The sequence below is a fragment of the Adiantum capillus-veneris genome, chromosome 10 (genome assembly GCF_014529385.1).
Source record: "Adiantum capillus-veneris isolate H3 chromosome 10, ASM1452938v2, whole genome shotgun sequence".
NCBI classification, from domain to species: domain Eukaryota; kingdom Viridiplantae; phylum Streptophyta; class Polypodiopsida; order Polypodiales; family Pteridaceae; genus Adiantum; species Adiantum capillus-veneris.
The window spans coordinates 149,368,494-149,389,612 of record NC_140940.1 but is presented as its reverse complement, the minus strand read 5'-3'; the positions used below and the strand labels follow the sequence as shown (position 1 = coordinate 149,389,612).

The window sequence follows — 21,119 nt, the reverse complement described above, 5'->3', positions numbered from 1 at the left end:
AAGTTCTGGAATCCTTGAGACACTTAGAACCTCCCTATATGGCTACATTAGAATTTTGACCACTTTATGACCCTGGAGACATCCTACGCGTAGGATGTCTTTTTGCTTTGTTTCAGCTCAAACTTGCACTGTAGCTTCCCCTTGATGTGCTAAACTCACATCTATTTTTACTTTTGATTCTGACACCTATAGGTTGGTCAAATGATCAAGAATCTGTTCCAAAAGCCTGATGTCTGTTTTGATGAATTCCCAAGTCAAATCAACTCCAAATTGGACCAAATTTGCCTAGGAGGCTTATCTGAGGCTATATGACAACATGGTATGGTCACAGTAGAATTTTGGTTTCAGAATTATGTAGTAGACATCCTACGCGTAGGATGTCTTTTTGCTCAGAATGAACCCAAACTTGGACCAAAGATTCCCCTAGTCTTCAGCAACCCACCGGTATGCTTAGATTTGAGTTTGGATGTCAAAAGACCCCAAAACTAGCTATTCTTGCCTTTTTCAGTCAAAAATGCTAAAGTCTGTTCAATCTTCCTTTCACTGACTCAAATGAGATGAAATTTATCACATGCACTCAATACAACATTTAGAACATGCCTTTGGAGTCATCCTATGGTTTGGTCTCAAAATTAGGCCTTGGACACAATTTGGGTAGGATGTCTGGCAATTCTCGTCTTTTGGCTTTGATCTGTCAAAATTTGGTCAAATTTTCACTTTCCATGTGAAAATAGGGTAGAACCTACCTTCTAAACACACTGGTAACCTCAGATTTTCCAAAAAGTGCCCAGATCACCCTCTAGACATCCGACGCGTATGATGTCTACTGCTTATTTTTTCAGACTGAAGTGTCCCTGATGCTTCCTTATGCTCTCAGCAAGTGCAAGTATGCTTCACAATTGCAAAAACATGCAAAAATCACTCAATTTAAGCCTTTTCTGAAATTTTACGTTTTCTGACTCCGCCTTTTGGCTTTTGGTCTACAAAAATAGGGAAAAACACTCAAGTCAATATATTACTGGGGTAAAACCTACCCTTTGAACCCACTGGTAACCTTAGTTTTCCCAAATTCCCTGCCAAAAGTTCCCTAGAGACATCCTACACGTAGGATGTCTACTGTCTTAAAATGCAATTTTTTTCTGGCAGTAGTATTCCCTATGCTCTGTAGAGCTCTCAGCAATAATCACAGAAACTTTTGGACTTCAAATCAGCTTCCAAACACAATTTACCGTCTTTCCTACTTAGCATTTTCCACTTCTCTGATGAGCCTAACAACAAATAAGACATGCATAAAGTACTCTAGATCAACAATCAAGATATCCTACTTACCCTACTCCTACTCATCATGTGAGATGGTGATTTTGATGTCTTGGTTGCTTCCTGGTCTCACACGGAGTCTCAAGTCAACCTACCACCACATCTACCACTCGAACTCCTACTCTCTACACCACAACCTACTACTACCTAATACTACCTAAGACGAAGGATCTAGGCCAGACACACGCTCCCTAGACTCCCCATAAGACCAAAAGAGTCCACCACTCTCCGATCCTATCTAAAAGAATGAATATACTCTGGCAAGCCAGAGGGACCTCTATCCTCAAGGACTAGTCTTGGTCACCTACTTAGGGCCATCGTCCCCGGCAACGGCGCCAATGTTGGACGGATACACCGTGACGGACGTTAGCATAGCGAGAACTCACCTAACATATAATGTGAACTGAGGACGGAGCTCGACCCGCAGGCGCGTGGAAGCAAGCAAAGGGTGTCAACCTCTACTCTACCGACTAATGACTACTTCCTACAGAGATATCAAATCTACATGCCATCGGTTCTGTGAATGTGAGAGTCTCCTATGATGCTACCGCAAGCCAAAAGCCCATTAGACATTCTCAAAACGTTACGAAACTTGAGGGATATCCTATCAACACCAATAGGCCACTCTCCCTAAGGTTCGACCAAAAAAACCTACCCAATACCCTCCGTGCAGAAAACGCGTAGGATGTCTGGCCGGTTTTTGCAGGTCGACGTTTTCAAAAACTAAAGTGCCTAATGTGTAGCTCTACTCGCTCTGATCGCATGGATATGCTGAAATGCAAAAACGGACAACAGTTACTCACCGAAACTCCAAAAGTAGCTCGCGGGTGAATCTGCCAAAACACAGACGAACGCGCGTGATGTAAGCATCAACACGTAGCTCTCCTCGTGGGCAACACACTTCTGCTCCCTCTTTGCAATTCCGACCACCGTAGCTCTTGTAGCACACACACACACACACACACACTCTCACTCTCTCGCAGTCTCCCAACGACATAGAAGATCAGATTATTAGAAGTCCTTTTACAAAGCTTTAGGTTTTGGCTTATATACTAAGCCTTAGAAAACCTAATGTCCGACCAAAATGACCTTATTTGTCCCTAGGCTTCTATAGAGCTTAATTAAAACACCGTGAGCTGGCTTTTCTTATCCAACAAGCATCTGTGGCCAAAATACAATTGCCAACTTAAAATATGAAGTTCCCGTAAACATTACAAAAGTGGCCAAATGGCTCAAAATAATAATAACAGGATATTTGATGATGTCCATGAGCTTGTATCTTCACATTACAACATCCATCTTCATCACTTCATCAGCATCTTTATTGGGAATCTTCATCTTCATCACTTCATCAACATCTTTATTGGGAATCTTTAGAGAATCTTTGAGGAGTCTTCATGGAATCTTTGTGGAAGCGTTGTTGAAAGGTTGACCTGTCAACAGCATTTGTCAGGCCAAAACTTGTTACTTATCAAATAGATCTTCTACATGCGGCATGGAAAATCCTTTTTTTTTAATAGTGATCCTATTTAGTGCTCTATAGTTGACACACATGTGATATGTGCCATCTTTCTTTTGCACTAAAAGTGCTAGTGAACAGAATGGAGAGGAGCTAGGCCTCACCATCCCTTTTTCCACTAATTCATGCATTTGCCTCATGATCCTCTTGTTGAGCTTGTGAAACTCATTGAGGAGGTTTATTAGGCAGTGAGCTTCCTAGTAGAATCTCTATTGCATGGTCATCATCTCCTCATTCTGAAGGTAGCTCACTAGGGATGTCATCAATGAAAACATCTTGGAATCCATTTAGGAAACTAGACAACTCTAATTCCTCTTGATTCTCTTTATTGCTACTTGTGAAAACATTAGAATCATTTACAAATTCTCTAACAAAAATAGAGCTTTTCATTGACTTATCAAAAGCAAACGTATTTACCAGGGATATGGTGTTCACCGACTCATTAGCATCTATGTACATGCTCTTTTCTTTGTATGAGAAGTAGATTCTCCTTTCACGGAACTTCATGTTGACAGCCATGCGGTTGAACCATGGTGCCCCTAGGATAACATCCTCATGTTGGAGAGGAGAGATAAAAAAGTCTTCTATGTCGACATAGCTTTGGACATGAAGTCTCAACTTCCCAATCAAGGGAGTAACGGAGGCTTGCTGTCCCTTGAAAGCTGTGTCAGCAATTACAGTATCTCCCATCTCAAAAGTTTGAATGCCCAACTAGGTGGCCAACTCTATTGATATGAGGTTGTGAGTAGAGCCAGGGTCAAACAAGATGAAGGCATCATGTTCCCTTACCTTTCTCCAAGCATAGGAGAGAAATGAGCCTTTGCAATGAGTATTCTCTTTTGGAGCTTCAACCATGGAGGCTCTAGGAGTGTCATTGCGTACATTTCTTTTGGGGCAAAAACGATAACCATGTCCTTGCTCCCAAAACTTAAAGCATTTATGGTCTTTACAAAAGATCTATAATTCTTCGAGAGAGAGCTTATTTTTACCTTTGTAAGCTCCTTTCTCCTTGGCCTTGTTGTTGTTGGTGTTGGTGTTGCCTTGGGAAGAGTTTTGAGCATTGCTCTTCCCTTTAGCTTCATTTAGATCCTTGTTTTCCATGGGCTTGAAATTTCTTCTTGCCCCTTGTTGGAATTTGATCCTTGAGGCAACCATAGTGTGGTGGATGTCTTCGTTGATAGTGCTAGGCCATTGTGAGTTGACATATTTGGCCATTTCTTCAAGTAATACCGCACAAAGTTGTTGCTTTTGTTCTGCAAAGTCTATCCTTTGAAAGGCTGTTGCTTTGAGATGTAAATCCCAAAACTTGTCTCCATATTTGTGGATAGACTGGTTGAAGAGTAGCTTCAAGCTCCACCATTCGGTAAGCACTTTGTCCTTTGCATCGCTTGCAAGGAATTGCTTCAATATGGAAACTTGTAGAGTTTTCCATGTCTTTGGGGCTTTGCCGTTGCCATAAAGGCTAGCCCACCATTGACGGGTAGATTTCTAAAAGTGCATAGCTACATGGTGTAGCTTTGAGGACTCCGTGAAGCCCTCGTCTCCAAACACCACATAAAATTGTTGGATGAAGGCCAATAATTTATCGGTGGCACCAAAGGTGCCATTATAGGTGAGAAAAGAGATACTCTTTCATCCCTCTTTGAATTTCTTGAGCTTTTGGGACCTTCACCAGACGGGGTAAGTTTTGCGATGTCCTCTCCTCTTGTATTCGCTAAAAGAATAACTATTGCTTTCGTCGGAAGAGAAGGAAGGTGAAGAAGAAGGAGAAGAGGGTGACCTCTTTCTTGCCTTTTTCTTCCTTTGTTTCCTCTTTTCCCTTTTGGAATGACGAGGACAAGGAATATGGGTTGACCGTTTCCTCTTGGGAGGAGTTAGCGACAGTCTAGACCGTCGTCTTCGTGGAGCCACATCTTCAGAGGAACTTAGGGATTTGCTTCTTTCTTGTTCTTTGGATTCCTTCTCTCTTATGGGAGAGAGTCTTCTCATGAAGAGGCCTCCTAAACTCTCTCCCCTCTTGGAGAGGAAGGGAAATCCATAAGCACGAAGTTGTTGAGTAACTTTGTCTTGCAAAGTAGGGTTTCCCATAGCTTGATGCAACCTAGTAACAAGATAATTGATCAACATGGGGGCATCGTCATTAGCACCTTCATGTGCAAAATCAAAGTTATCAATGTTCATTCTTCTCTTTTGGTTAATGTCAGCCATGATAATTATACTTATGTGTTTACTTAGTGTATCCTTTGGCAATTCAAAACCTTAGCTGCTGCTCCTCTTAGCCTTTGAAAATGAGCACTTAAGTATCTACACCCACTGCTCAAATTGGTTAATTATAGAGAGTAGTGCGGTGGGTCAAACCTAGCAGAATTGCCAAGAGATAGCTCCTTTCGGACTTCCTATGGACCAATAATGGTAAAGCCATAGGAAAGTCTAGAAAGACCCCATTATTAAGACCAAAGCTCTTGAGGTGTGCACCATATCTCACATATTGGGCTCAACAAAATCGATAATAGATCCCAGTCCCACTTACCATAATATAATTAACAAAATCAACCATTAATATGCTACTTAAGGACCTCTCTTATTAAGCAAGAAAAGAGAAACCAAATGCTCTGATACCAATGTAATGGAAATGGCCTATAAACTTTGAGAATAGTGGAAATAAGAGAATTAGAGTGAGCATTTTTGTGAGATTACTTTGAGAACATAGAGGGTGAACTTAATTGATATTAGCAACATGAACATAGTACTTAATTAACTTGGCATGAACAATACTTTTTCAAGAGAGAGAGTATTAAAGAAAATGACAATAGTTGAGGACCGGATTTACTTGGCGGTCCCCCTTCCAAAAGGCGTTTGTATTATAGATTCTCCCATAAAGAAAGACTTAATACAATAAAATGTTTGTGTTCCTTGTGACCTTGGTGATGCTATGAAGATGGAAAGATTCATGCATCACCAACATAACATAAACTTTGCAAAAAGCATTTACTATCCCAAGCCTCAGTCCCAAGACACCTTCGAAGGTGGAGAGCTAGCGGGGAATGAGGGTAGGGAGGAGGAAGAATAATCATTTGTAGGAGAAGGAAATAGTTCCTCACTTATCATCACTCTTCTTGCTTAGCATAGCATAATAGCATAGAAATAAAGATGAAGAAGATGGCAAGCTTAATTATTGAAGCATGGCTTTTGGTTGGAATTGCATTCCATAGACAAGAGTGTTGATGTAGACTCTCCACTTCTCAACAATCTTGGAGAAGAAGATGGAGCTCTTGCACTTTGCACTCCACACAATGAGATAATGTAACATTTAATGGCCTAGTAACTTGTGTGTAGCGGAAAATAGCATGAACATAGTGAGCATTTCATTAGAATAGATTCCTAATAAGAATAACAAGAGTGCTTGGGTGGAGAGAGCAACAAAAAGCATAACACCTAGTTAGATAGCATGAGCAATACTTCAAAAGAGAGAGAAATTAAGCAATTGACAATAGTTGAGGACCGGATTTGCATGGAGCCGGTCCCCCCTCCAAAAGGCTTTGTATTATGGTTTCTCCCATCAAGAGAGACATTTTACAATACAATTCTTTGTGTTCCTTCAATACTAGCTAGTGCAATGAAGATGGAAACTTCAAGCACTAAGCAAAACACTTATCAAACACAACATCAATTCCCTCACGAGCTCAGACCCAAGACCTCACACACCTCGAAGATGGTGAGAGCTAGCGTGGTATGAGAGTAGATTGAGAGGAAGAAGGAGTATTCTTATGAGAAAGATGTACATCTTCTCACATAATCACTCATATTAGCATAGATTAGCTTAGTAATTAGCATGGTAGAGGAGATGAGCATGAATTGAAGCTTGGCTCTTGGTTGGATTTTCATCACAAAGCCAAGAGTTTGGTGTGGGCCTCCCTTCTCACAAGCTTGGAGTAGGTGATAAGCTTTCCATTAAAGCTTGAGAAGAGAGAGAGAGAGTCTTCTTGCTTCACACATAGACTAGTGTGAGTGTGTAATGCAATAATTCCTTGAGAAAATCAGCCCCCTCTCTCTCTTGGTCGACCCCTCTTGTTATTTGCTCATGCTGCAACCCTATTGGCCTTTTCCAGGCTTAGCAAATGAGTATTAAGATGCATAAGTGCTTCTAACATGTGTCCCCCTTTCCCCTTTTGTGAGAGCTTTAGGTAATTAATAAATGCAATTAAACTCTCATTGGACCCCTTTGCCTCCTGGCCAATAGGAATCAGGCAAGCCATTGGGCTGTTGAATGCTCATTGGACCCCTTGGGAGACTGTCCAATAGTCTTCTAAAGAGCTTAATTATTATTGGTTCTTTTATTAAGTGTTTTTAAATTAATTAAACTAGATTTAATCTAGCCTAATTCTCATTGGTCCACCTCCATGGCCATCCAATAGGATTTGAGTACACCTTGTGGGCATCTGGGCTAGGGAGTTGGCATGTGTCCCTCATTCCCTTTGTGTAAAGGGAGCTTGTGTCTCTCTCTCTCTCTCTCTCTCTCTCTCTCTCTCTCTCTCTCTCTCTCTACTTGCAAGGCTCTCCCCCTCTTATGTAGGGATTATGAAGACTTTTTGGGACACACACAAAGCATCCAATTTCCCTAATGTTTGACCTTTGGACACATCCTTTGAATTTTGGAACCTTAGCATTTTGGAAGTCTTAATGGGCTGAACCTTAGGGTCTTTTAAGCCCATTGTTGTACATTGCTCTTTTGCAGATGGAACCCCCTTTGGATCCCTATTTTCCCTCCTTTGGATCCCTATTGTGGCTGGTCTGCCAGCTTAACCAATATTCTAGCTTTTTCTCCCCTGGGACTTCCCCATATTAAATGATCATTTTAACATGAGAAAATCATTTAGGAGAATTAGATATTAGTTATTATCACAAAGAATGTGTGTGTGTGTGTGTGTGTGTGTGTGTGTGTGTGTGTGAGAGAGAGAGAGAGAGAGAGAGAGAGAGAGAGAGAGAGAGAGTATACCCCCCTCTCATGCTTGGTCCACATCTCTCTCTCTCTCTCTCTCTCTCTCTCTAGTAATACATAATTATATCATTTGGGACATGTACCTCTTTTTCCTCTTTGAAAGAAAGAACTTAATTATTTATTTTTATGCATTTAAATTCTCATTGGACCCCTTTAAAGCCTATCCAATAGGATTCAAGCAAATCATGAGGGCCACATGTGGAGAATTTTGCCATGTGTCTTTTATGCTTCTTAAGTCATTTGGTTTGAATTGAACACTTCAAGCACTTAGTCAATCAAGCATGAAACAGTTTATGCCTCTTGAGAGTTTATCTTTGAATTGAACACTTCAAGAACCTTAGTCATTTCAAGCATAAAAATCACCTCAAGCTTTGGGCAAGGTTCCCATAAACATTTAAGCACTTTAGTTAGCAAGCCGACAAGCACCTCGTGCTTGGTTAGGGTTCCGCATCTCAAGGTCACAACCCTAGCCATCCTAAGGTCAAAGGATGTTTTAACACTAACTTTTGGAGGTCTTTAATGAAGCTAACCCTAAGGTCTTTTAAACTCCATTAGATGCACGTTGCTCTTTGATAGACTATCTCCTTTTGGGCCCCTATTGAGATGTAACCATCTCTCCACTTGGTCCCTTGCTAAGGTAAATCTAGAAGCACTTATTGCACATTGCTCTTTGGTAGACCGTCTCCTTTTGGACCCCTATTGAAATGCAACCATTTCTCCTTTTGGTCCCCTATTGAGATATATCTAGAAGCACATATCTCTATCCTAACTCTTGTTTTCCTTTTATCTTCCCATATTGAATGATCAGTTTAATATGAGAAAATCATTTGGTAAAGTTAGATATTATATTTTATGACAAACAATGTCTAAACCACGGGTGTGGCTTCTTGAGAACTAATTTTCAAAGGTAAAGAAGAGTAACGATTATGGTTTTTGAGGGTATCACAGCACAAAGTAATCTATACATAAGTTTAACTAGCATGGTTGACAATAACCTAGAGACTAGAATGAACATTGATAACTTTGATTTTGCACATGAAGATGCTATTGATGATGCCCCCATGTTTGTTAATTACCTTGTTACTAGGTTGCAACAAGCAATGGACAACCCTGCTTTTTGCAAGCCAAAGTTACTCAACAACTTTGTGCTTATGGGATTTTCCTTCTTCTTCAAGAGGAGAGAGATCTTAGGAGGTCTCTTATGAGACTCCCAAAATAAGATTCTCTCCCATGAGAGAGGAGGAATCCAAAGAATGAGAAAGAAGTGAATCCCTAAGTTCCTTTGAAGATGTGGCTCCACGAAGACGGCGGTCTAGACGGTCGCCAACTCCTCCCATGAGAAAACAGTCAATCCATAGTCCTTCTCCTCGTTACTCCAAAAGTGAAGAGAGGAAACAAAGGAAGAAAAAGACAAGAAAGAGGTCACCCTCTTCTCCTTCTTCTTCACCTTCCTCCTCTTTTGATGAAAGCAACAACTATTCTCCTAGAGAATACAAGAGGATAGGACATTGCAAAACTTACCTTGCCTGTGAAGGTCCCAAAAGCTCAAGAAATTCAAAGAGGGAGGAAAGAGTATCTCATTTATTACCTATGGATGACACCAAAGAAAGACAAACTTCATCGAGAAAAAGCAACAATTCTATGTGGGATTACCTAAAGAGATGGCCGAGTATGTAACTCGCAACGGCCTGGTTCTATCATCGAAGTAATCTACCACACTATGGTTGCTTCACACATCAATTTCCAACAAGGGGCTAGAAGGAATGTCAAGCCCATGGAAAGCAAAGACAAAAGTGATGCAAAAACGAAAAACAATGCCCAAAATTTTTCACAAGGCAATTTCAACAACAACAACAACAATTGGTCCAAGGAGAAGGGAGTTTACAAAGGTAAAAATAAACTCGTTGTTGAAGAGCTAGAAGCTTTTCGTAAGGACCACAAATGCTTCAAGTGTGGGGAGCAAAGGCATGGCTACCATCCTTGCCCCAAAAGAAATGCCCGCAATGAGACTCCTAGAGCTTCAACCGTCAATGCTCCAAAAGTGGATGCTCATTGCAAAGGATCGGCTCTCTCCTATGCTTGGGGAAAAGTAAGATAGCATGATGCCTTCATCTTGTTTGACCTTGGCTCTACTCATAACTTTATATCAACGGAGTTGGCCACTAAGTTGGGCATTCAAGCTTTTGAGATGGGAGATACTATAACTGCCAATGGAGCTTTCAAGGGACAGCAAGCCTCCATTTATTGGGAAGTTGAGACTTCAAAGAAGACTTTTTCATCTCTCCTATCCAACATGAGGATGTTATCCTAGGGGCACCATGGTTCAACCGCATGGCTGCCAACATGAAGTTCCCTGAATGGAGAATCTACTTCACCTATAGGGAAAAGAGCATGTATATAGATGCTAGTGAATCCGGTCATACTATACCACTTGTAAATTTGCCTACTTTTGATAAGTCAATGAAAATGGTAGGAATCAAGAAGAGTTAGACTTGTCTACTTTTCTAAATGGATTTCAAGATGTTTTTATCAATGATATCCCTATGGAATTACCTACAAAACAAGGGGATGATGACCATCAAATTGAGCTCCTACCAGGAAGCTCACCGCCTAACAAGCCTCCTTATAGAGTTTCTCAAGTTCACCACCTAACAAGCCTCCTTATAGAGTTTCTCAAGCTCAACAAGAGGAGATTATGAGGCAAGTGCATGAACTGGTAGAAAAAGGGACGGTGAGGTCTAGCTCCTCTCCTTTTTGTTCTTCAGTTCTTTTAGTGCAAAAGAAAGATGGTACATACCACATGTATGTGGACTATCGAGCGCTAAACCATCTCACTATCAAAAATAGATTTTCTGTACCGCAGGTCAAAGATCTGTTTGATAAGCTACAATGTTCAACCTACTTCACTAGGATTGACCTAAAAAGTGGCGATCATCAAATAAGGATAGTGAATGAAGATATCATAAAGACTGCGTTCGGTATCACCTTTGGTCTTGTCATAAATATAATATCTAACTTTATCAAATGATTTTCTCATATTAAACTGATCATTTAATATTTGAAGATAAAAGGGGAACAACAATTAGGATATAGACATGTGCTTCTAGACCCCTATCTCAACAGGGGACCAAAAGGAGAAATGGTTTCATCTCAATAGGGGTCCAAAAGGAGACTGTCCACCAAAGAGCAATGTGCAGTAAGTGCTTCTAAATTTACCTCAGCAAGGGACCAAGAGGAGAGATGGTACATCTCAATAGGGGTCCAAAAGGAGGTAGTCTATCAAAGAGAAACGTGCATCTAATGGAGCTTAAAAGACCTTAGGGTTAGCTTCATTAAAGACCTCCAAAAGTTAGTGTTAAAAAGTCCTTTGACCTTAGGCAAGCTAGGGCTGACCTTGAGGTGGGAATCCTACCCAAGCATGAGGTGCTTGTCGGCTTGTTAAGTAAAGTGCTTAAAGTGTTTGTGGGAACCTTACCCAATCTTGAGGTGATTCTCATGCTTAAATGATCAAGGTTCTTGAAGTGTTCAATTCAAAGATAAACTCTCAAGAGGCATAAACGGTTTCCATGCTTAATTGAATAAGTGCTTGAAGTGTTCAGTTCAAACCAAATGATTTAAGGAGCATAAAAGACACATATCAAAATCTTCCACATGTGGCCCTCATGATCTGCTTGAATACTATTGGATAGGCTTAAAAATGGTAAGGTTGAGACTCCATAGGGAAAGAGTATTTTTATTACTTATTAAAAAGAGAGGACTTAGATCCACATGGCTTCAAATTATTCTAGCGACTATGTATGGTGCTCCTCTCACTACCCTCTTTTGGCGCTTTCTTACGTGGTGTGGTAAGGTTTCCATTGTGAATCCCCCGGGATGTTTGGCTACCGGGTGCTCATGCACATCAATGGATCTTGACAAGAAGCTAATATCAACATTTGTGCAACCTTTGCTTCAACTACGCAAGCGCTCTAGAGATGAGGTCACCACATCTTAGGATGTGCAAGAGGATGTTGATATGGACATGGGGTTGAATCCCTCTCATGACTAATGAGACTCGCACTCTTCTTTTTGGCATAGGGTTCTTCTTCACGACTATGCGCTTTTTGATTTCATAGACATTTCACATGTATTTGATATAAGTTGCACTTTGGACTAAGTGTAGGCCATGTTGACAAAAACATTTGATTTTGACATGCATATTTGTTGAAGTGTGTTGTTAGTTTACATTGAAGCAGCTGCAAGGTCGATGGCGTCAAACCCTCTATATGATTACAATGTGATCAAGGACGACGACGTAATCGTTGCAATCTTATTTTTTAGGGTAACGTGACTCTTAATGGTATTGCTCTATCAGTTAGATGGTATGGCCCATTGTGTGGTTGGACTCATCTTGGCAGAACTTGTTAAAAGATGGATGGTTGGTAAGTACCATGGTGTGGGGTATCATTGCTTAAACAATTGGGTGTTCCTCATTACCTATAACTAATTGAGCCCATTATGGTGGCTATGTCTGAAATTATATGGGTAATGGTGTTGAGGTTTAAACATGCTTTGGCTATGTGTGACATTATATGGCTAATGGTGTTGAGGTTTAAACATGCTTGGGGCATGGCTTGTATCTTACTACTGGTTTTTTTGGTTGCACTTTGTAAACTATTCATTGGCTTAAAACATTGCGCTACTGTTCATTGGCTTGAAACATTGGGCTACTAATCACCTTCTAAAAAGTTATTCTAATGCTCTGGTTCATGGGTTTTTTTTGGTAAATTTACTAAATTTGGCATTTGTTGGTCATAAAGAAGGTGGACAACATTGATTTTTGCGCAATAATATGAGGGAGTATGATATGGTTTCTACCTCTTAGCTTGGCATGGGAGTAATAAGGTGTCAAAAGCTTTGGGATGGATTATATAAACCTAGAGGGTCTTACACTTGTTACTGATGCTATATCGTCTTTTACTGAATTTGGTAATACCTACCGAGTAGGTTGGCTTACTGAACTATGTCGTGGTATATATTTTTTTGCCCATTATCAAGGTAAGTATCCTATCATTTAGTTATACTAATAAACCCTACAATATGGGTTGGTTTGCTAATCTTTGTGGTGATTTCCTTGCCCACTGAGAAGGTAAGTATCCCGTCTATGCATAATGGAGCTTTGGATGGAACCACTATATGGGGTGGCATAACATGCCGCTTAAGCTGGTAAGAACCAATGTTTGGTTGGATTTGCTTAAATGCAGGCACTACTGTGGATTGTTGTTCCTTGTCGCTTAAAACCGGGTAAGACCCATCATGAGGGCTTGGTATTATCGAATGTATGTGGCAAACACTGATTGAATCAACACTCTTATGGGCTTAAGTTACAATACAACAACTACTATTGCGTTGTATATAATTAAACACGGGTGAGTTTGAGGTAATTAGGGTTGCACTAAAAGGATTTACTACCGATCGACTTATCAATGCTTGTTGATTTTGGAAAATGGTACTGGTTGTTAACCTGATACATTGGCCATATAAAAATAAGGTGCCCGAGTGCCTACTGTCTATTTTGATAATAGCGGATCGGGGATGGGTTTTTTTGGGGGATCCCCTAGCTGCATACCTTGGTGGATTACCAATTGATTTTTAATGGGTGATGCTATAAATTTTTATCTTTCACATGATCATGACTTAGTTGAAAAGAGGCCCATAATGGCATCTATTTCTCTTACTTCATGAATGAGCATTCTTTCTAGCTAGAAACTGCATCTACACTAAGGGATCTCTGCCACTTGGTTTACTCAGGTGATGTATAATGAAGCTAAGTGATATACTTACTTTGAAAGAGGGGTTCCTTAAACCATAATTGAAGGGTATACGTCATCTATCTTAATTAAAACAAAAAACTAGTTTGATATTCTTAAATCTACTAAAAAAAATATCTTCCTTATGCTCTTGGTAAGTGGAAATAGAGTTTTTTTTAAGAAAGGGGGAACTATTCACTTGCATTAGAAGGAGTTATGGCCTCCTATACAAGATAATTTTTTAAACCTTGGTAAAATAAAACATTTTTATGAATACTTTGGACTAAGCTTAAAGGGTTGTAATTTTTTTTTAAAAGATGGACATGGATAACAATTTCTATAGTCCATTAATACCTGTAAAACACATCCACGGCTAACATATCTGTTGTCTTGTTTAAATGGATGCAGATAATGACTCTATCTTATCTTGGAAGGTTTTTTTGGCTTTTAGCAGTTGTTTAATACAGGATTACACATACACCTATTGCAAGGGAAGTAATTTGATATCTATATACTGGAATGAGGCTTCATTCATACAAGCATTGTACAAAGATAGTTCTAAGATTGAGTTGTTTTTGTACTTATCATTTCCCGTTATCTGGAGCCCAGTTGTCTTTTGAATGTAAGAGTTCAATTATGTCTTATTATTTATGATAAAATAACTACACACAAGTCCTAAACATAAGGTTTTTCCATTCTTATGGTGAAACCACGACACTGGCTTTGGAAACTAATTTTGAAACCTTAGTTCTAAGATGGACCCACAATCTGTAATCCCTTGTTTGGTTGACTGGTGTTAGGTGGTCCTTCATAGACTATTTTTCTTGTCCCCTGCTCACGACTATTATAGTCTTTGACTTTGTCGGTTTAAGGTTTGCAGGCCCAATCTATAGTAACTAATCCTATTTATGTTTATATATTTCCTTTCAGGACCACAAACACTTTAGAATAATAGCCTGTATGAGTGTAAAACATAACCCTGAGAATCATACAAAGATTCTAGAGCAGATTAAGATGTACCTTAAAGACCATAACCCAAAAAATACCTTGGTAGTTAGAACCCGACCTTTCCAGGCTAGGAAGGTCAAATATTGTATTACTTACTATAGAAAGTAGGCATAACCTCACTAACTTTTTTGGTATATTTCAGACCCTTGCTCTCTCGCAAGGATTGGAATTGACTTCTGAACCCCTCTCTGTGGCTACATCTCTTGTCCTCAGATGTATTAGCAGCTTGGATGCATCTCAATTAATCTATGACTCAGCTCTTACCTCAGACAGAAATATGTCTATCTTACACGCTTATCTTTTAATGATTGGGTCAAAGTTTTGGCTACCTTAGAGACAAGGATTCCAAGGAGGGTGTGAATTTGATTTTCCAGTACATAGCCCAGCTTCCCATACTCTCTATACAATACCAACATGAGCTTTCCCTATTCTCTTCTTCTGGGGCTGATTTGTCTAGCTTTTTGAAGAAACTCTGCGGCCTCAATCCATCTTTTATTAGTACCCCGGCTACCCCTACTATCCCTCAAACTAGTGGTATCTTTTGTAGGGATAGTGTGACTCTAAAGCCGTCAAAGAATTTGAGAGTAATCTTTGCTCCCTCAATGCAAAATGGTACCAAAAATCTCTAAACTATTTCCTTTCCTACCTTTTAGGCAGATTGAAATCGAATCTTTTGGGGTAGACCATCAGCTTTGGGTCTTACCTAACAAAGCTTTTTTAGCACCAATTCTAAGTGAAACCTGGGTTTACCTTGCTAATCTCTCTGCGTCTATTGTCAAAGATTGAAGACTCAAGATCCTAAAAGGTGGACAATTCCTTGACAAAGGGGAACTCATAAAAGCCCCCTTCAACCTCAATCTCATAGACCATTCCAAATGCCCTTCCAATACTAGCCTCTGCATCCGTAAAAAGGGTAGCATGGAATTTTCCAAAAGCAACCCAGATTTGTACACATAATCCATTTGGAATGTGTTTCGGCCCTATGTTAAACGTGCCTGCAAATTTCTTGACCCTAAAGCCTTTTGTGAATCCAGCATCATGTGGTTTGATCATGCCATTTGGTATATTCTCAACCATCTTGACCTACTCTTCCCTAAAAAACCCATGGACTTTCACCTCTCTCTTATTTGCTCTTGGTTGGGCGGCCAAGTGAAACAAATAGTAATTGCTTAGATTGCCTTTAACATCTTTTGTGGACTAATGCTAGATATCTTGAAGGAAATAAAATCTGATGAACTCGGGATCTATTTAACCACTTATGCTAATTACAAAGGAGTAAAGATCATCACTAGCTTACTCAAGCCATGTATTGATGAGGATGATTACCTTTCTCTAAAAAGACCCAATTCTCTTGCTACTCCCAACTCTTTCACTTCTTTTTTGACATCTAGCTCTTCCTCTAATTGAGGGAAGTCTCGTAGCTACAATAGGGGAAGAGGCAGAAACTCCCGAATCAGGAATTTCTTGAAATGTAATCTTTGATGAACATGCAGGTTGCTGCGAGCCCTTGTGGAAGGAGGTTTCTCAACAAAAAAGCTCCAAGCCAAGACTTTATTTACGTACACTATCTGTTCCATAATGTACTTCTCGACTGGATACAACCTAAAACATTTTTTTGTGAGTGCTTTGACCTACTTTTTGGCAGTCATAAATTACTAGATAATGTACTTATTGGCTGGATGCATCAATAACCCATTAAAAACTTGGCCTACAGTAATGATTTTTTTTGGCATGAATCTATTCCCAAATGTACGTGCAATCAGTTTATCACATTTTGCAAGACTTTGATACATATGGTATGCATGTTTGTATTTGCGATCTTAGCATCATTGAAAATATCAAAATACGAATAATCCTGGCCAATGGGCTCAATCACATACCTAACTTTCCCAAAAACCCATATCTCGCTCTATCAGCTTTACTTAGCTCCTTAACTGATCTTGTCATTTCTCTCCAACTAGAGAAGACAATCCTACTGGACTTAACAAAAGTGGCGGAAGAATGTTTTTTTCAAAAAATATCACAATTACCTAGAAAATGGTTATCTATTGATAACTCCTGGTTAACACCATAACTTGCTCATGATTTTCAAAAATTAGCTAAGAATTGGTTCATAGTTAGGCTAGATAAAATCTCTAATTGTCCCACTCTTATATGAAAAAACCTAGCTTGGAGAGTTGCTCATTTTTGGGTATCTGGGAAAGAATTTACTAGAATTAGCACATCCCTACAAATAGTTACCAATAACATCTCGAGACACTTAGAAAATTAAGGTTATGTTCTACAGGACACTAAACTAGCAGTAATTTTTCCCACCTATAAAATTCATAAACATAAATTTAGATGGATATCAGATGCTTCTAATATGGCATCTTTACAGATATCACCAAGGATATCACTCTATGTCTTGACCTGATATTAGCTGAGTTTGAACTTATCTGTGCCTCTAAACAAAAGATCTACCACAACTTTCTACAAATACAATACAACCCCTTTTGGATAACAAAAACTCTACTGTGGTTTCTCTTAACCTCCCTAAACAAATCTTCCATCTTTCTACAACAGATATTACTCAATGTTATGAGAATATTCCCTTAGAAGGTGACCTTGGCCTTAAAAATGTACTAGCAAAGGTTATCAAAATAGCTTTTATTAATGCTAGAAAGAAGAGTCTTTTCTACATATCCCTTTCCAAAAAACCTAAAAAAGACATACTCATTACATCCCTAACACTTCAATGAAGAGAAGCTATGTCTTTACATATCATGGTTACTTGATAATTGTACTATCCTCTCTGGAGGACAATGTTTTAACCAAAGCCTAGGCATCCCCATAAGGTTCTCTTGCTCTCCATTTATGTGTAATATATACCTTGCCTTCTTCAAATACAAATGGTTTCTCAGAGCCATGGAAAGTAAAAATAACAAAATTTTACTATTTGGACACACTTACAGATATATGGATGACTTACTAAGCATCAACAATAAGGCCTTCTTAGATGAGATCTTCCATATATACCCTAACTGCCTAAGAATTGAACCATATTCTTTACAAGAGTTCGTAACACCTGATGGAGTTTTCTGCACTTCAATACAATTCTTTAACTTTTCTATTTCTCTTCATATACTCTGTGTAGCAGAATATGACCAGAAATTTGTATGGAAAAGAGCCTTCTTAAACTGCACCTTTTGAGTTCATTAAGAGGAATAGTAATAGGCCCCACAAAGAGGCTCTTAACACTTGTATCAGTCTGCTTTACTTGATTCTCTACTCTTCCTCCACTTATCTCCTTGCTTGGGAGGATATTAAGGTACTAATAAAAAAGTATTGCCTTAATAGCTTTAGTAGAAACAACATAATTAATAAAATTCTACAATCTCTTACCCAACATAACTGGCTTGGGTTACACTTTAACCATAAGATTCTCATCTCTCTAATAAGGTAGTAGGCCCATTCACAATGGGCCTACTATCGACTCATTGTGTTTGGTGCCTGGGACAGGGCGGGTACACACACACACACACACACACACACACACACACACACACACACACACACTATATTACTTACCTATAGGATTCTTTAGGATAATTGACATTCTGGATTCTATTAAACACACTTCCTAGTTTCACTTTATAGGGCATCCACCGTGGGATAATGCCCTTATAATCATGAGTGGTAGAAAAACCCCTTTGAAAAAATATGTGGTATACTGCCTTCTCTAAACCTTGCTGTGAAGGCGTTATGGTGGTTTCTTCCTTGGCAAACCACATCATAGGTGGCCTCACATTCTCAGATCCCCAGGAGGGCCTCGCTCTGCTCAATACTCTCTTCACGCTACACACACTCAGTGATGGCGGACTTCCTCCTTCTTCTATTTAAGAGGTGAGGGCGCACTCTGTCCCTCACTTTACCTTATGTGAGTTTTGCTTGGGTAAATTGTAAGAAATGGTTATCTATTCTCTATTGCACCGAAAAATGGAGGTTGAGCACAAACAACACAGGTTGGCTACTTTGGTTGGTATCATGAGTTTTGTTGCAATCTTATTTTTTAGGGTAATGTAATTGTTAATGGTATTTCTCTATCAGTTAGATGGTATGGCCCATTGTGTGGTTTGACTCAGCTTGGCAAAACTTGTTAAAAGATGGATGGTTGGTAAGTACCACGGTGTGGGGTAGCATTGCTTAACAGTTGGGTGTTCCTCATTACCTATAACTGGTTGAGCCCATTATGCTTGCTATGCGTGACATTATATGGTTAATGGTGTTGAGGTTTAAACATGCTTGGGGCATGGCTTGTATCTTACTATTGGTTTTGTTGGTTGCATTGTGTAAACTATTCATTGGCTTAAAGCATTGGGCTACTAGTAGTTCATTGGGTTGAAACATTGAGCTATTGATCACCTTCTAAAAAGTTATTCTAATGCTCTAGGTCACGGGTTTATTTTGCTAAAATTACTGGATTTGGCATTTGTTGGTCATAAACAAGGTGGAATGCATTGATTTTTGCGCAATAATATGAGTATGATATGGTTTCTGCCTCTTGGCTTGGCATGGGAGTAATAAGGTGCCGGAAGCTTTGGGATGGATTATATAAACCTAGAGGGTCTTACACTTGTTACCGACGCTATATCGTCTTTTACTGAATTTGATAATATGTACCGAGTAGGTTGGCTTACTGAATTATGTTGTGGTATATATTTTTTTGCCCATTATGAAGGTAAGTATCCCATCATTTACTTATACTAATAAACCCTACAACATGGGTTGGCTTGCTAAACTTTGTGGTGATTTCCTTGCCCACTGAGAAGGTAAGTATCCCGTATATGCATAATGGAGCTTTGGATGGAACCACTGTATGGGGTGGCATAAAATGCCGCTTAACCTGGTAAGAACCAGTGTTTGGTTGGCTTTGCTTAAATGGAAGCACTACTATGGATTGTTGCTCCTTGTCACTTAAATTCGGGTAAGGCCCATCATGAGGGTTTGATATTATTGATTGTATGTGGCAAACAATGATTGAATCAACACTCTTATGGGCTTAAGTTACACTCCAACCACTACTGTTGTGTTGTATATAATTAAACACGGGTGAGTTTGAGGTAATTAGGGTTGCACTATAAGGATTTACTGCCGATTGTCTTATCAATGCTTGTTGATTTTGGAAAATGGTACTGGTTGTTAACCTGATACATTGGCCATATAAAAATAAGGGGCCTGACTACCTACTGTCTGTTCGGATCAGGGATTTTTTAGGGGATCCCCCGACTGCGTACCTTGGTGGATTACCAATTGCTTTTTAATGGGTGATGCTATAAATTTTTAGCTTTCACATGATCATGACTTAGTTGAAAAGAGGCCCATAGTGGCATCTATTTCTCTTACTTCATGGATGAGCATTCAGTCTAGCTAGAAATTGCGTCTACACTAAGGGATCTCTACCACTTGGTTTACTTAGGTGATGTATAATGAAGCTAAGTGAAATAATAACTTTGAAAGAAGGGTTCCTTAAACCATAATTGAAGGGTATACTTCATCTATCTTAATTAAAACAAAAAACTAGTTTGATATTTTTAAATCTACTAAGTAAGAAATCTTCCTTAGGCTCGTGGTAAGTGGAAATGGAGTTTTTTTGAAAAAAAGGGGGAACTGTTCACTTGCATAAGAGGGAGTTATGGCCTCCTATACAAGATAATATTTTAAACCTTGGTTTTAACTTTTTTTTAAAAGATGGACATGGATAACAGCTGCTATAGTCCATTAATACCTGTAAAACACATACAAGGCTAACATATCTGTTGTCTTGTTTAAATGGATGCAGGTAAGGACTCTATCTTATCTTGGAAGGTTTTTTTGGCTTTTAGCAGTTATCCAATACAGGATTACACGCACATCTATTGCAAGGGAAGTACTTTTGATATCCGTACATTGGAATGAGGCTTCATTCATACAAGCATTGTACAAAGATAATTCTAAGACTTGAGTTGTTTTTGTACTTATCATTTCCCTTTATTTTGGAGCCAGCTCTCTTTTGATGAATGTATACGTTCAATTATGTCTTATTATTTATGATAAAACAGCTACACACACATGTGTCGACTCTTATCTCTCTCTCTCTCTCTCTCTCTCTCTCTCTCTCTCTCTCTCTCTCTCTCACTCACACACACACACACACATCCACACGTGTCGACTCTCTCTCTCTCTCTCTCTCTCTCTCTCTCTCAAACACACACATAGACACGTCTCTATGCATATGTTATAAAGATGTATGTCGGAAGACTTAATGGGTCTACTCTCTCTATTTCTCTTTTTCACTCACTCACTAACTCACTCACACACACACACACACACACACACACACACACACACATATCTCCATGTGTGTGATCAAGCTGTTTATTGGAAGATTCAATGGGTACCGTACTCTCTCTCTCTCTCTCTCTCTCTCTCTCTCTCTCTCTCTCTCTCTCTCTCTCTCTCTCTCTCT

The 21,119-nt window shown here is 39.3% G+C and overlaps 1 long non-coding RNA gene across 1 annotated transcript in view; it reads left to right on the top strand.

Moving 5' to 3' along the window:
• The window catches only part of LOC147449848 (uncharacterized), a 35,749-nt gene extending 15,083 nt beyond the window's left edge, over nucleotides 1–20,666 (top strand). Inside the window, exon 3 of the long non-coding RNA XR_015189562.1 lies at nucleotides 20,454–20,666. This is a non-coding gene — a long non-coding RNA (uncharacterized LOC147449848). The remainder of the gene's footprint in view (nucleotides 1–20,453) is intronic.
• The last annotated feature ends 453 nt before the right edge of the window (nucleotides 20,667–21,119 follow it).